The 17663-nt window shown below is 45.8% G+C and overlaps 1 protein-coding gene across 5 annotated transcripts in view; it reads left to right on the top strand.

The window, feature by feature from the left end:
* Positions 1-14659: 14659 nt before the first annotated feature.
* Positions 14660-17663, top strand: part of rhbdd1 (rhomboid domain containing 1) — a 61733-nt gene continuing 58729 nt past the window's right edge. For 2 of the 5 annotated variants that reach the window (XM_055645626.1, XM_055645620.1), the window contains exon 1: positions 14660-14794. The gene's annotated coding sequence lies outside the window, so the exon portion shown is untranslated. Of the gene's footprint in view, positions 14795-16069; positions 16223-16687; positions 16838-17663 lie in introns of those variants that run through there. The other 3 variants (XM_055645623.1, XM_055645622.1, XM_055645621.1) reach the window with 3 other exon arrangements.

The raw sequence follows: 17663 nt of genomic DNA on the forward strand, positions 1-17663 counted from the left end.
GCACACCACTTCCGGGTTTTATAGTCCCTCCCATCAGCAGGGGCAGCAGAGAGAATGGCAAAAAATTTTAAAACATTAATATCTCTCTGATTTTTCATCGATGGGAAAAATCCTCCAGTCCAGTCTGGCGGAGGGGGGCTCTGAGCGAGGTGGCCAAAAATGACGGCCGTAAGTGGCGGCGTTCTCTCGGAAATTACATTGCAGTGAGTCAAAAGCAGTCAATATCTTACTTTTAGTAATATATATATGCATACATACACACATATCAAATAATATTGCAAAAAGATAAAACCAATGCCCCCAAGTCTATGTAGTTCAGAGCTTAATTGGAGGCTGTAGTTATTAATAGCCTGTTGGCTGTAGGGAAGAAGCTGTTCCTGAACTTGTATGTTACATTTTTCAGGCTCCGATATATTTTTCTCGTTGGCAGGAGTGAAATGAGTGGTGTGGCCAGGGTGGTATGTGTCTCTGATGATGCTGGCTGCCTTTTCTAAGCAGTGACTTTTGTAAATCTCTTAGATACAATACAATACAATACAAATTTATTATCATTTGAGCCCCAGTGAGACTCAAACGAAATGTTGTTTCCACAGCCATACAAACAAGGACACTGTCTTACAGACATACACATAATTAAATTCACACAAACATCCATCACAGTGAAGCCACTGTGATGGAAGGCAAGTCTTTTCTCTCCCCTGTTTTCCGTGTCTCTCCCGATGTCCAAGCCCCAGGCGGGCGATGATGAGTCCCACGGCCATTTTAGGCCGCGCGGGGCGATTTACGGCCCCGCTCCCGGTCTGAAAGTCCAAGGTTGGAACCCCCACGGGCGATGGTGAGTCCCACGGCCATGAAGCCGTGCCGGGTGATGTACTGTCCCGGTGATGTACTGTCCAACCCCGTGACACCGGCTGGAGAAGTCGCGTTGCGGGAGCTCCGGGAAGCGGTCTCTCTCTCTCCTCCCAGACCCGCGAGCTCCCGATGTCACAGTCCACCGGACCTGCGGCTGCGTTGCTGGAGCCTCCGAGCCCCAGGAGTCGAGTCGCAGCAGCGAGTCACCGCCGCTCCCCACGCTCCGAGGCCGACCAGCCCCATGATGGTGAGTCCGCAGATCCGCAGCTCCGCAGCTCCGCAGTCTCCCGAGCCCCCGGGTCGATCAGGCTGGAGGCCGCTCCACGGTGCTAGGCCCCAACGACAACCGAGACCCGACAGGGAAAAAGTCGGGTCTCCCGTACAGGGAAGAGATTTAAACAGTTTCCCCCACATCCCCCCCCCCACCCCCCACATATACACATTTAAAAAAACTATTAAAAAACACCAAACACTACATTTAACTAGACAAAAAATTTAAAAAAAATTAAAAAAAAAAAAAAAAAATGATGGGGAGGTCAGTACCCGTGATGGACTGGACAGTATTCACCAGTCAATGTGCTCTCTACTCTACACCTGTCGAAGTCCAGATAACTGTGGGAGTCAATGCGTTTGTCGTAGCTGTCAGTCGATAGTCTGTCTCCTGTGATGGAGCCAGATATCAAGAAAGGAAAGAGAGGTTTCAGAGAAAGTTCAAGTGAATCTTAGAGCAAGGTGGAAATATCTGAAAATGTATATGTATACTAGCCCTAGATCAAATTGGCATTGGTCCATTGCACGGTTATTTTAGTGTGTGTTGTAATGCAATGTTGATTTTCAAGGCTATTAAGTTTTGCTATGCAAATATCCCTATTATTTATGTCCATAAATAAATTCAGTTGATAGTCATGCAACAAATAAAAAAATTGAATGGTGACTGAGAAACATAATTATTTTCAAGGGTTATGGGGAGAAGGCTGGAGAATGGAGTTAGGAGGGAGAGATAGATCAGCCGTGATTGAATGGAGGAGTGACTTGAAGGTCAAAATGGTCTAATTCTGCTCCTATCACATGACCGTATGACTTTCAATCTTTTAAAAGTATGCCCTTTTTACTTTGATTGAAGGAACATTATCATTTTAGAAGTGAAAATGCCGATTTCTTAAAGTGACAAGATGTTATCCTGATCTTTCACATCTTACTTTCTCTCTTATAGAAGCTGTGACTATTATATTTTATTACACAGAAAGTAGCGGGTCTCCAAGCACTAACCCATGAGATTATTCTTTAAATTTCTACCTCATTAATTAAGGGCTAAACATGTCAACAATGTAGGTGACCTAACCGGTAAATTGTCTGAAAATTTGGATGCACAGAAAAGGGTGCATTTTTCAATTTGAAATAAGACATGAGCAGGATTCCCCAGGAGTTAGTTATACTATTTTCATTTCCACCATACATTAGTGATTTGAAGCAGCGTAAGTCTTGGCTCAGCAGTAGCACTTGGATTAGCACCAGAGGTTGCGGGTTAAGGCTTCATTCCAGAGACTTGAACACATAATCTATGCTGACATTTCAATGCAGTACTGAAGGACTAAAATGAGGGAAGTAGCAGATGTAAAAGATTCCAAGCCTCTGAAGGGCTCCGGATGTTCCTAACTATTCATCCTCTAATCGGCACAACCAAAGAAAAAAGACGGGGGGAGGGTAGTGGGGGGGGGGGAGAGGGGTGAGAGGGGGCAGAGGGGGGTGGAAGGGGGAGAGAGAGAAGGCAGAGTGGGGGGAGAGGGAGGTGGAGGGAGGGAGGGAGGGGGAGAGGGGAGGAGGGACGGGGGACTGGGGGAAGAGTAGGGGGAGAGGGGGAAGGGATGGGGGGGAGGTGGATGTGGATGTGGGGGGGGGGGGAGAGAGGGGGAGGTGGAGGGAGGGCAGAAGGGGAGAAGGGGGAAGGGGGGAGAGAGGAAGGGGGAAGAAGGGGGAGTGGGGGATTCCCTAGAGAGGAAGGGGTAGAAAGGGAGGGAGGGGGCCTGCCGAATGTGGCTTGCGCGAGGGTAAGCGCACACACCAGCATGACGGACAATTCGGCGGGGAGAAGGAGAGGAGGTCGTCCCCTGTGACGGACCAGTTGAGATTAGGATCACCAGCGAGGAAAAAGAGTCACAATTCCCCGTGTCCCTGCGATCAATGGAGGAATCGCAGGTCTCCATAGATGGCCTCTCCCAGAGGGAGTAATGGCCGCCAAGGCCACCTTCCCATCATGCTGCCTCACGCCCGTGCGACGGTAACGGCCGCCGCCACAATGTTCTAAAACCCGAGACGAAGTGCGAGCAGACCTATTTTTTAGTGGTTGAGCTGTGGACGGGGCTGGACGCTGTGGGAGCCGAGACGTGAGCATACTTAGTGTTGAGCCACTGGGCTGTTGGCAGGGTGGGCGCTGTGCTGTGGACAGCCAGGCGAGTGCTAGTCGACAGCATAGCGGGAAGCGAAAAAAAAATGACTGAGAGTCGGGGGGGGGGGGGGGGGGAGGGTGGTGATGTAACTCATGGAAAACAGTGTGCCTGCGCGTTGACAGCAGCTGCTTTAATCCAGAGCTGGGGGTGGGGGGGGGGGGCTGGGCCATGAGCCAGGTGGGCTGCGAGCAAAGCATTGTGACGTCAACAGCTGGCCAGCGGTTAGATTTTTTAAAAAGTCAGATTTGTGAAAGATTTTAGTATAAAACTCAGGAAATAATGAACCAAATTTACAGATTAAGGGATTTTTGAGATCATGAGGTAAATATCTTCTGGAATATGTAAAATTTTCACCGTTTCGGCGTCAGGTTTTCGAGGAGATGTGAATCAAAGGCAAAATCACACACACACACACACACACACACACACACATAGTTTTAATTACAAGATATGATATTCACTGGTTGCATGTGTCATCGGCCTATTTTTCACAAACATTTTTTTTATTCATAATATATATCAGTATATTCTCTCTGTACATTCATTGTACCGCCAATTCAATACGTTACAATGTATCAGCACCCACATGTTTCATCCTTAAACAATGCACAAATTATGTATTTGAAAGGCTATTACAGAGCACAGCCCATTAAGCAGTAGGTTAATGGAACGGACCCCTAGATTGTGGTCCGTGCCATGAAGAGCCTCAACCCGAAACGCCACCTTTCCTCCAGAGATGCTCTGACCCGCTGAGTTACTCCATCTTTTTTTTGTCTATCTTCGAACCCATACAATTGTTGCAAAGCTTTTGTTCATTCCTTAGCACGTGCTCCTGCACCCTGGAATTTGCCAGTTAGCAGCATTTTTGTGTGCAAATCTGCCCACTCCAGAAGATGAACAGGTTTTGACAAAATCAAAGATCGTCCTTCACTGAAAAGATGTTCTTCCATTAGCACATTCCAAACCTACGAATTCTACCAGCTTGAAGGACAAGAGCAGCAATAGCATGCAAACATCACCATCTGGAAGTAGCCCTCCATGACACAAGATCGTGACAAATATATTGCCGTTCCTTTGTCATTGATCTCCCTTGATCTCCCTCCCTCTAGGACTATAGCGGTTGACAAAGACAGCACATCATTGCCTTCTCATGGGCAATTGAGAAGGAATGGGTAATTAAATGGTGGCTCAGCCAGCAAACTCCACAGTCCTTTAATGAAAAAAAAAGTTGATGCTTGCCTCAGTATACATCCCTGGCAATGGTCCTTCCCAAAACATCTTCAAATCAAATGGCTTACCAGGCTATGTCAGAGAATAGTTAAGAGTTAATGGCACTGCTGTAGGTCTGATGTCAATGTAAGACAGACTCAATAAGGCATGAAAAATTCCTTTCCGATAGAGTACTAATAAACCAGATGGGAATTAATAAAAATTCAGTAGTTTCACAGTTAACATAACCAGTAAAAATCTTTTAAATCCAGATTTATTTCATTAAGCTAATTTAAATTCCGCACCTGTTGTTCTGGGACGTGAACTCCCATCTCTGGATTACGGCAGCAAAATTGGTTAAAAAAAGAATGGAATTCCAGAGGCACGGTGAGGTGAGGTGAGAAATACTAGCCTTAATATCGAGACTAGCCTTAATACCGAGACTAGCCTTAATATCGAGACAACATGGACCTGAAATTGTAGAAACAAACTTTGATAAAATTGAATTAAGGGGGAATAAAGGGGAAGACATTACTGACTGTAATAATTTCTAGCTACAAACTAGGGTGGATAATGTCTATCGTGAATCGTGTCAGGCCCTGGAAATTTCTGTAGGAGTTCCTTGTGACAGAGTTTCTGGCCCAATTGTTTTTCAGCTGTTTTTTCAATCAACCTCTCTACTTTACAAGATCAGAGTGCGGTTGTTCACAGAAAATGGTTTCCACAGATTGTAAAATATAAAATGTAACGCCACTATTTAAGAAAGAAGAGAAAGCAAAAAAAAAATTAGTAGTCGGAAAAATGTTAGAACCTATTATTAAGGATGTGGTAACAAGGCACTTAGAAAAATAATAACAGGATAGAGCAAAGTCAATAGAGATTTATAAAAGGAAATCATGTTTAACAAATCTGTTAGTCTTTTGATGTTGTAACAGGCAGGATAAGGGAGAATCACTGGATATGACGTAATTGTATTTTCAGAAGGCGTGATAAGACCCTACGCAAAAGGTCATTAAATAAAATTAGAACACATGATGATGAGTAGTATACAAACATGGTTTAGGGATAGGTTAAAGTTCAGAACACAAATTATGAATAAATAGATCATTTTCAGATAGGGAGGTTATGATTATGAAGTGCTGCAACTGTTCACAATCTACAGCTGTGTAGTTATAAGAAGGACATCAAGGATATAACCGGACAGAATATGTGTTAAAAATGTGACGACATCAATTTTAATAGAATGAATGGACATGCAAAGTGTTTCTTTTGCAGTGCAAAATTGAAATTAACATAATGAAACATTGGTGTTCATAGGGACCTAATATATTTGTTAACAGGAATAGCTTCCTGTTATCAGACTACTGATGGTCCTCTATAACCTAAGGTGTAGTCCCAATATTCCAACTTACATCATTATGGACATGGGATTTCTTCTCTGGAACTGTAACATCACAATGCAATAAACCATATTCTGCACTCTGGTATTTTTCTCTTTGCATTACCTGTTGTACTTATGTATAGTTTGATTGTACTCATGTATAGTATGATCTGATTTAATTGAATAGCGTACAGACAGAAGTTTTTTTTTACTGTATCTAAGTGCACGTGACAATAGTAAACCAATACCAATAACATAATGATAGAATGAGTGGTCTTTTCTTGCAAGATAATTTTCGTTCAAGCCCAATGATGATGCATTAGAATTAGACAAAGCTCTGGTGCGAGCACAACCAGAATGTTGTACAGGGATTTGCCTTCCCCACCAAGGAAAGGATATATTTGGAATACAGCCAGAGAACCGCAAAGATTTCTGGTATGGATTGGTTTGATCTGGTGAAAAAAGATGAAGCGGATTGTACCTATTGCCTCCAGACGTTTAAAGAGCTTAATAAATCCCATTAAACCAATTAAAATTCTTACAGGCCTTGACTGGACAGATGTATTGATGAGATTTCTCCTGGTTTATTTGTCTAGGATCAGGAGTCACGGAATCAAAATACCATCCCTATCTCAGCTGTTCTGGACTGGGATTAAGGGCTGAGGTTCAATTGATGATTTCATTCACGCCAGAAATATACAGTATGCATTTTGGGACAGTAACAGAATCAATATGCTGCAGATACTGTAGAGAGGGTGGCACTAAAGTAAACTGAGGATCATGCATATCAATGTGAGACTAGTAAAATCTGCCCTTGCTTCTATCATGGTTCTACTACTTCCTACGCAAAGATCACAAATGTGGTGCTGTACTAGCTCATTTGTGTGGCTGAGAGACACTCCCTAATAATATTTAAGACATTTATCAAAATTGATGAAGTGACCATCACCTCATCCATTGCTCCAAACGTTCAAAGGTGACAAATGCAGGGAATGCCAGGAAATGCAGATTCCTCAACAGAGCAGTCTAGAAAATATATCTTCATTTTTTCATTACTCTGGCTAAATACTTGATTTCCTAACTAACAGCACTATGGGAACAAGTACCTTTACCCCACATCCTAAAAATGAGAATTTACCATCATTTTGAAAATGAAATAACTAGAATTCACAAATCAGAAGTCCAAAGGGACTTGGGAGTACTGTTACAGGATTCCCAAAAAGTTAATCTGCAAGTCAAATCGGTAGTAAGGAAGGCAAATGCAATGCTTGCAATTATTTCGAGAGGGCTTGATTCCAAAAATAGGGACGTAATGCTGAGGCTTTATAAGGCACCAGACAGACCACACTTGGTGTATTGTGAGCTGTTTTGGGTCCCATATCTGAGAAAGGATGTGTTAGCGTTGGAGAGGGTCCAGTGGAGGTTTACGAGAATGATCCCAGGAATGATTGGGTTAACATATGATGAGCGTTTGACGGCACTGGGCCTGTACTTGCTGGAGTTTAAAAGGATGTGGGGGTTCCTCATTGAAACTTACCAAATAGTGAAAGGTCTAGATAGAGTGAGTGTGGAGGATATTTCCACTAGTGGGAGAATCCAGGACCAGAGGCCATAGCCTCAGAATTAAAGGACGTACCTTTAGAAAGGAGATGAGGAGGAATTTCTTTAGTCAGAGGGTGGTGAATCTTCCGAAATCCTTGCCACAGAAGACAGTTACGGCTAAGTCAATGGATATTTTTAAGGTGGAGATTGATAAGTTCTTGATTAGTAAGGGTGTCAGGGGTTATGGGGAGAAGGCAGGAGAATGGGGTTGAGAGGGAAAGATAGCTCAGACATGATTAAATGGCAGCGTGGACGATGGGCCAAATGGCCTAATTCAGCTCCAATAATTTATTAACTAAATCCTGTAGAAACTGTGAGCTTGGCATTATTGGGGATGGAGTTGTATCCGGAATTGTTTCTGGAATCACTCACTTCCCAATCGTCCACTCTAAAAATGTTGGCTTATCTAAAGAATTGTTGCCCAAATTCTATTCCATATACTTCATGACCAATTCATCTTATTTCTTTCATACTAATGATGTGGATGTCAGGTAACAATTGTAGTTGGCGTGTCCAGATAACAGTGTTAGTAGGACTGGAATGTATTATTCTGATATCCCGTGGCATTGAGTTGGCACATGATTCAAGGTCTCATATCTAGAGAATTTGTATATCAAGTATCCACACCTGCTTTGGTTTATGCAGATATGGTTTTGGATTGCCCTCGATTTCAAGGAAAACTGAAGGAGAAAAATGTGACTCTTTCCTTGCTTATTGGTGATATAGTGAACTTAATTTGACTTTCCCAATTTCAGCAGAATTTGGAGCCTGGTCAGAACTGACAAAGCATTAAGATGCACATTTTTTATACCACCACCCCACAGCTGGATTATGTGTGGCTCACAGCTTCTTCCTTCAACAGAGGCTCAACCAGCTCCCCTACACCAAAAATCTTTCATCAGTCTGAACTCTTTCTCACATTGAACCAACTTCTTCAATTCCGGTTACTTTTTCCAGATCTTTCCAATTTTCTTTCTCTTTCATATAGTCCATCTCTCATTCGTCTCTTTCCCTTTGGGATCACTTCATCTCATCTGAGTGGATACGATATAAATAAACATCCTTTATAAGCCTATAGATCACCAAGACAATCCTGACAAAACTTTTTCCCACTCTATTTCCTGTAAGGACCCAATTCCATTCTCCAAATCCCTTAATCCCACTCACTGTGGTGGATGTTAATATGTGTTTATTGTTGTTTTATTGTATGGTATTATATGTATGACTGCTGCAATTTCGTTCAGACTTCGGTCTGAATGACAATAAAAGGCTATCTATCTATCTATCTATCTATCTATCTATCTATCTATCTATCTATCTATCTATCTATCTCTTTGTTAATGAAACTTTTATACAAATCAATGTCTTCTTTCTTTCTGACCCTTGGCTTCCCCTCTACCATCATTGACAGAACCATTGGCAACATTTCCCGCACCAGTTTTAGAGCAAGATTTAGGTCCTCACCAAAATCTGCATTCAATGGGTTATCCTTCATAATAGCCACCATCTATCTATATTACTAAAAGTCTGATTTTGACCACTTCCTGTTGTTCTGTATATTGATTTTAGAAAAAACTTTCCCATCAATGAAATAAAAATGTTGAGATTCTCTCTCCTGAAGGCCATGCCCCTTCCGAAGGGACTATAAAACCCGGAAGTCTGCAAGATGAGGGAGCGAGAGGGGCACGTCTCTCAGTCTGAGCTGTGAATAACACTGAACACATGTCTACTAAATTGTGAGTAGTTTTACTGACCTGTCAGTTCCCCTAATGTGTTTTGAAAATATAGTTTGGAACTGCTAAAGCTATGACGCTTTCAGTTTGGAAATGCTAAAGCTGTGTTGCCTAATTAAAGTTGCCTTACCTAATTAAACCTAATTAAAGTTGCCTTGCCTAATAAAAGTCGCCTTGTCTAATTAAAGTTACCTTGCCTAATTAAAGTTACCATGCCTAATTAAAGTTGCCTTGCCTAATTAAAGTTGCCTTGCCTAATTAAAGTTGTCTTGCCTTCTATATAATTAAAAGTCTAATCTTGACCATGTCCTGTTTGTGCTTTATATTGAATTTAGAAAAAAAACGCTACCACGTACGGCTGTGATTTTTGGCCATCTTACTCAGAGTCCCCCTCTGCTCATCAGGTGCCGAGGATTTTTTCCACCGATGAAAAATAAAAGAGTTATTAATGTTTAAAAAAGGTTGAGATTCTCTCTCCTGTCAATCACGCCATGAAGGCCACACCCCTTCTGGTGGGAGGGGGGGTAGGGACTAAAACCCAGAAGTGTGGGCGTGGCTCAGTCTCTGTAAAGTGGAGGAGGGAGAGGTCACGACTCACTGTCTTTAGTGGCCTTGCACCCTGCTTGAAATAGTATGAAACTGCACTTGAATTTGGTGGCCTTGCACCTTGCTTGAAATGGAATTTCAAGGAATAGCCGTGTCGACTGCCAGCCCTCCAGCCGTGAGTGAATGAGCAGCCAGCACAACAGGCCCCCACCCCCCCGGCCACTCACCACCAATATTGGAATTGGTGGAGAGGTGGAATATTGCGTTGGGGGACCAGCCCTCCTGTGTGATGCTGGGATCCAATGGGTCCCACTTAGTCTAGTAGTATTATAAAACTCTTATCTTCGATGTTTATTTGTTTGCTTGTGAATCATATCTTCTTGAAAACCCCACGTGCTAATGGTGACATTTTTACATATTCCGGTAGAGATTTACGTCATGATTTAAAAAATAGCCTCATCTTAAAATTTGATTCATTATTTCCTGAGTTTTTTACTAAAATTGTTCACCAGATCTTTTTTGAAGTTAACAAGCTGACGCGAGCTGGATGACATCACAATGCCTCTGCTCCTCGCAGCCAGCTGCGCAGAGCTTTCAACGCGAGAAACTGCGAGTAAAGTGATCCCCCCGCGTAACCCGCACCTGGCCGGCCGCCCGCCCGCAGTGCCTTGCCCCCTCTCCCCCCCCCCCCCCAGGGCTCTGGATTGAAGCCGGTGAACACACAGTAATTTGGTTGGACTTCTGAGGGCTTCAGAGTTCCCGCGAGGTCCCACGAGGTCCATAGTGGTCCCGAGAGCTGTCGATGCCCACCGCCCGTCGCAGTCGCAGTGTGTTCGCGGCCCGGTCCATGCCTTTTGACTTTCCGAGTTCAAGTGTTTGTTTTTTAAAGTGCTCTATAAATAAAATTATTATTATTATTATATTATTATCTATCTCTTCTCCTCGCTGTTACTCGCTCCTTCTCTCTCTCCTCATTACTCTCTCCCCCTCCCCCCCCCCCCCCTCCCTTGAGTTCCCCCCCTCTCCCCCCCCCCCCCCCACCCTCTCTCCACCCCCCCCCTCTCCCGCCCTGCCTCCCCCCCTCTCCCCTCCCCCCTCTCTCTCCACTCCTCCCTAGTGCTCCCCTCCTCTCCCCCCCCCCCCCCCCTTCCGCCCGGTCCATGCCACCCCCCTTCTCCCTCAAGTTCGCCCCCCCCTCCTCCCCCTCTTCTCTCCCCCCTCTCCCCCTCCTTCCCCTCTCCCCCCCCCCCTCTCTCCCCCTCCCCCCCCTCCCTCCCCTCCCCCCCCCCCTCCCTCCCCTCTCCCTCCCCCCCCAACCCCCCCCACTCCCTCCTCCCCCCCCCCCCCCCCCCCCCCCCCTCCCCCCCCCCCCTCTCCCCCCCCCCCCCCCCCCCCCCCTCCCCCCCCCCCCCCCCCCCCCCCCCTATCCACTACCCCCCCCCCCCTCCCCCTCTCCACCTCTGACCCCCCCCCCCCTACAACCGCGAGTTGAGGGGACGGGACCCACTTGGTTTAGTCTTCAATAAAATCCTTCAGTCAATAACTGAATGGTGGAAATTCCTTCTAACAACCGAACAAATGCTTTTCCTTGTACCTCGGGACGCATGACAATAAACTCAACAAGCATATCATAAAGGTACAACAGAGAATGTACTTCCTGCGGCAGCTGAAAAAGCACAGTCTGCCACAGGCAATGATGGTCCAATTCTATACGGCCATCGTAGAGTCTGTCCTCACCTTCTCCATCATGGTCTGGTTTGGCTGAGCCACCAAGCACGACATCCGGAAGCTGCAGCGAATCGTCCGATCAGCTGAGAAAGTTATAGTCTGCAGCCTTCCCTCCATTGGCGAACTGTACACTGCAAGGACCAGGAAGCGAGCGGGTAAGATCATCTCTGAGCCCTCTTACCCTGGCCACAAACTCTTTGAATCACTTCCCTCTGGAAGGTGACTCCTTGGCTTCTTAACTTTCACTTCTTTAAATTTGTCACTTAGCATTTTTAAACTGCTGCTCAGGTCGTTCTGCGCACTCTGCTGGGCTACTTGAAGTTCGAGAACATGGTGGTGGTGGTCGTTATCACCGCGCAGGCGCGAGGGTGTGGGACGGCGTGTTTGGAAGGTGTCCTGGGTGGCCATTACTTCCTCTGGGAGAGGCCATCTATAGAGACCTGCAATTCCTCTGTCAATCACAGGGACTCGGGGAATCATGACGCCCTTTTCCTCGCTGGTGATCCCGATCCCACCTGGCGACCTCTAGTTGTCACGGGGGACTACGTCCTCTGCGTCTCCCCAGTCCGATCGTCTGTCACGCGGGTGGGCTTCCCCTCGCGGAAGCCACGATCGGCCGGCTCTCCGCTGCATGGAGAGTGATCCCACGCACTCAGCGTCCGTGGGCCTGGTGGGGAGGCTCCCTCGGGTCCACGTCCACCCGCAGCCTTCCTCGGGTCGACGATCGCCGTCCACCTCGCTCGGGGTCCCCGGCTCGAAGCCCGCCTGCAGCCACACTCAGGTCCACGCCAGCCCGCAGCCTTGCTCGGGCCCGGCGCCTGGTGCGGAGGCTGCTGCACTACGACCTGGGTAGGTGCTGCCTCTCTACCCCCTCCCCCTCCCTATTTCCTGCTCCCTCTCTACCCCCCTGCCCCTCCTCCCTCTCTGCCCCCCCCTCCCTCTATGTCCCTGCTCCCTCTCTGGCCCCTCCCATGTGACGCCGCGTGCCCCTCCACCCCTCAATCACTACCCTCTCCCCCTCCCTCTCTACCGCCCTCACCCTCTCTCCCCCCCTCTCTAGCCATGCCTGCACAGTTGGGGGTTATGCGTGAGTGGATAGGGTGGTGAATGGGATAAAAGGAGCGGATGAATGATATTAATATAATATCAAGGAGGTTGGTTACTGTGTGTGTGGGTGGGGTGGTCAGTGTGTGTGTGACGCAGAAGGCCGCCCCCCCCGTACCCGTTTCTTTGAGAGGACGGGACCCAATGGGTCCCACTTAGTCTAGTATACTTATAAAACTCAGATCTTGGATGTGTATGTATTTGTATGTATGTGATGTTCGTGAGCGTTTCACGTCTCCTCGAAAACACGACGAGCTAATGGTGACATTTTTACATATTTCAATAGAGATTTTCGCTGTGGTCAAAAATCGCCTTATCTGAAAACGTCATGCATTCTTTCTCGAGTTATTTATGAAAATGCTCACAAATGTGCAGAAACTTGGAAAAAATAACTGCTTTTCCCTGTGCTTACAGCTGTGACGCCACAATGGGATTGTATTCCTGCTCGCAACATTGTCGCTATCCAAGTACACTTAGTTCTGCTCGCCCTAGCAAGTGCAAATGCATTTTTTTAGTTCTGTTAGCTAGCAAGTGCAAATGGATTTAAAAGGTCACAGTACACCGAGTTCTGCTAGCAAGCACGTGCAAATGCATTTTTTTAAAGTTTAAAAATGGGGGGGGGGTTACATAAGGCGATATGAATAGCCCCTGTACAGGTGTCGGCTATGGGTGAGTCGTGTAATATTGGGTTGGGGAACAGGTTGCGTTGTGGGACCAGGCCTCCCGTGGGGGCTATAGGGTGATTTCACCAAAGGTCAATCGCGTTTGCTCGCTGCATTTCATCAAAAGTAAGGCATTATTAACTTACTTTTGATGAAATTCAGCGAACAAACGCGATAATTCCCGATATTTTGGACCTTTAAATCTCCACGGCAAATGTCTGCTGTTCACTTCCGCTGTTTTTCCACCATCAGTTCCCTCTTGTAATTACCTTACTTCCTATCTTTTTTTTTGCCTGGAAATTTAGGTCGCTGTGCTTCACGGTCACCCCGACTAGCACAGAAAATTTCAGCTAAAAAATCCATGTTTTCCATGTTTTTAACGGGTGTGAAAGTGCGTGTTTCCCCATTCACTAACATGTACCGAAGTGACATATGTCCTCCAGTTAAATTTTTCGGTCACGTGAGGGGGGATCTACGCTCATTTGACCTTTGGTGAAATCACCCTATGGGTGAGTGGTGGAATATTGCATTGAGGAATGGGTTGCGTTGGGGGACCAGGCCTCCCGTGTGACAGGGACCCAACGGGTCCCACTTGGTCTAGTATGTCAATAAAACACTCTTGATTCTTGACTCTTATTTTAGCTCATCAATGTATTTGTGCAGTCACATAGAATTTTTAATGAATTATTCACTTGTGTGAAGTGATTGGGGAGTCAAACAAGAACGACCGCTGCCAGGTCTATGTCTGCAGTTGCACAGTTTTCTCTAGTAAGCTGTCTTTATTATTTTCCTACGGCCTGCAATATTGTGCCAAATGTATAATGCGGCCCTCAGTCAGAAAGGTTTGGAGGCCCCTGCTCCAAATCATCATCTATATCTCTCGTTTCCCTTTTTCCTAACTAGTCTGAAGAAGGGTCTCATCCCAAAATGTCACCCATTCCTTATCTCCAGAGATGCTGCCTATCCCGCTGAGTAACTCCAACTTGTTGTGTCTGTCTTTGGTTTAAACCAGCATCTGTATACAGTTCCTTCCTACTCAACTCAAGATTTTTTTCTCTTTCAATTAATCTCTTCTGCCACCCAGTATGATGCTTCCACCCTTTTGCCTACACCCTTCTCAAAGTGAAAGTTATAAATGCCTATTTGTCATTTAAACAACATTCAGCAGCAGCTAGTGGTGGGGTTTCTTCCCAAATTCTCTACCTGAGAAAACCATTCGCCTTCCTCCATGCCAAGGATGCAACATTATCCTCCCTCCCCCCCCATCATTGTCATCATCATTATTATTATCATCATCATCATCCTCGGCTGATGTAATTGCCTCCTCGGTTTTATTTTGACGTGGTCCAACCTGACAGGGCGAGAGGGTGCTCCACACGTCAGCTGCAGCCCGGCTCACTCAACACCAGGCGCCGCCCCACGGCCCCGGACTCGCTCACACAACGCGGCGGGGCTCAACCCCTGGCACCGCCCCTCCCCCCCCCGGGTCCACTCACACAACGCGGCGAGGCTCTGCCTTCTGACGTCACAGTGAGTACCGTTTGTGTTTTCAAACAGCCGCCGTTGCCAGCGCGCGCCTCAGCGCCGGTTAACGCGAGCCCGCGGCCACGCGAGGCCGAGACTCGAGAGTAGGCCGCGGGCGGGCTGGCATTACTTTCACTATCACCACCCGCTGTCGTCAACCTCCTGTAAAACCCGCCGCCGGTTGTTGTATTTTACAGGAGCTGAAAAATGTACCGCTCTTTAAATTCCAAACTAGCGCCTGGTTTTACTTGGATACCTTATTTACGGAAAGTGCGCCACAGATCGCCTCACGCACACCGAGCACCTCCTCCCTTCCGCCAACTAATCGATTTGTAGCGTCATTATAATCGATAAGTGGCAGCCAGCGGACGGAGGCTGGAGCTCCCACGTTTAATGCAGCAATACTGTCATGAGGGAGAGATGTCAGCGAGTTATCTGTACTGTTAATGCACGGGATCTGAGGATGCACATAAACAACTGCTAAAATAATCTGAACATCATTAGTTTAAGAAGGAACTGGAAATGCTGGAAAATCGAAGGTAGACAGAAGTGCTGGAGAAACTCAGCGGGTGAAACTCAGACAGAAGAAGGGTTTCGGCCCGAAACGTTGCCTATTTCCTTCGCTCCATAGATGCTGCCTCACCCGCTGAGTTTCTCCAGCACTTTTGTCTACCTTCTGAAAATCATTTTTTATAAAATCTTTAAACCATACTGGAGTTTAAGAAGTGCTGCACAGCTTTCACACATGGGAATGGTAACATATTAGGAGTCATGGAATTATACTTCATGAAAACCGAAGAAGATTGAACTTCATTGCCTTCCATCAACGTGAGCAATTGTATTGTATATCTTTATTGTCATTTTCCTGAGTACTCACATACCCAGAGGAAACAAAAAAACGTTGCTCAACCAATGTCCATTCAGTGTGCAGTAAAAATAAATAGAAATAAAAATACATATATCATGAACAAATTAACACTCTACTCTCTACTAAACATCAACAGGCGTTCCGATCGGCAGCGGCACGACAGTGGCTCTGCTGCAGTGTGTCCAGGTTGATGGTTGGTGCGCGATACTTTGGCAATACTTTGGCAGGGGGCAAAGTCCATTTATCAGTCTTATAGCCTGCGGGAAGAAGCTGAGGAGCATCCTGCTGGTTTTGCAGCTAATGCTCCTCTACCTCTTCCCAGATGGCAGGATGGAGAATATGTGATGCGATGGGTGGTAGGGGTCTTTGATGATGGAGATGGCTCTGCTGATACATCTCTTCCTGTATATGTCCAGCAGGAAAGGGAGTGGAGCACCAATAATCCTGCTGGCGGTCTTCACAATCCTGTCTAGTTGGTGCCGTTCGTACGCCTTGCAGCTCCCGAACCAGGAAGTGATGCCGCAGGTTAATGTGCTCTCGATTGTCCCCTTATAAAAAGTTCGTAGGTGTGTAGTGGGGAGACCTGCTTTACGTAGTCTTCGGAGATGTGGTATCCACTGTGATGGATGTTTATGTTAACTTTTATTTTATGTGGGTGTGTGTCTTATTGCTTTTCACTTGGTATGGTAACTCAATTTTCACTGTGCCTTAACTGGTACATGTGACAATAAACTGACCTTGAAACCATGAACTGGCCCATGCTGGTCCCATTCAGCTGCATTTGGCCCAGATCCTTTATTATCCATGCACCTGTCCAAATGTCTCAAATGTTGTAACTGTACCAGCTTCTACAGTTTTGTTTGGTGGCCCGTTCTACACATCCACCACACTCTGAAAGACTAGCCTCTCAGACCCCAATTAAATCTTTCCCCTCTCATCTTAAATCAAGGTCCTAATTTTAGATTCCCTCACTCTGAAAAAAATGGCTTTGACCATTTCTATGACCATGATTTTCTAAACCTTCACTTCAGGGTGGCACGGTGGCGTAGAGCTACTGCCTTACAGCGCCAGAGACCCGAATTCAATCCTGACTGTGGGTGCTTGTCTGTACCTTCTCCACGTGACCTGCGTGAGTTTTCTCCGAGATCTTCGGTTTCCACACTCACTCCAAAGATGTACAGGTTTGTACGTTAATTGGCTTGGAATAAATGTAAAATTGTCCCTTGTGTGTTGTGTGCAGGGTAGTGTTAATGTGTGGGGATCCCTGGTTGGTGCAGACTCGGTCGGCCAAAGGACCTGTTTCTGCACTGTATCTCTAAATTAAACTAAACCGAAGTAAAAGGAAACAGTCCCAGCCGATCCAGTCTCTCATAACTCAAGCCTTCCAGTCCCAGAAAATGGACCCTCCCCAGGTTAAAGACATCTTTCCTGTAGTACGGTGGCCGACAAAGTTTAAATAGTGAAATTAAAAATACCAGTTGATAAGGAGAGACACTGAGTAAAACTTCTCAAAGTGAAAGTTATAAATGCCTATTTGTCATTTTAACAACATTCTGAAGAGGATCATTAGTTTAAAGGAAGCAGTTTCTTGAAAAAAACCCACTAAATCAGGGTTTTAATGTCACCAAACAATGCCAGGTGCCTCACAGGAATGTAATCATGCAAAAATTTGGGATGACACATAAGAATGGAATGAATGTAAAACTTAATTCATACTTCAGATCTAACATAGAAACAGTGCCGGAAATACTTGCATGGGCAGTGTTACGGAAAAATGGGGGAAAAGGAGTGAACTATATAATATGATCATTTATCGAAAATGCAGGAGAGTCTTAAAGCAGCAGGCATAGAATATTACAGACGAAATTCCAGAGATTAAGGCCTCATCCCCTGCATGCACAGCCACCAGTGTTAAAGTGAATAAAATCAAAGATATGCAAGAGGTCAGGAGCTCTGAGGCCTTGTGGAATTAGAGAACATTACAAATTTTGGGAGAAGGATTTGATA

The sequence above is a fragment of the Leucoraja erinacea genome, chromosome 14, assembly GCF_028641065.1.
Source record: "Leucoraja erinacea ecotype New England chromosome 14, Leri_hhj_1, whole genome shotgun sequence".
Taxonomy (NCBI): Eukaryota; Metazoa; Chordata; class Chondrichthyes; order Rajiformes; family Rajidae; genus Leucoraja; species Leucoraja erinaceus.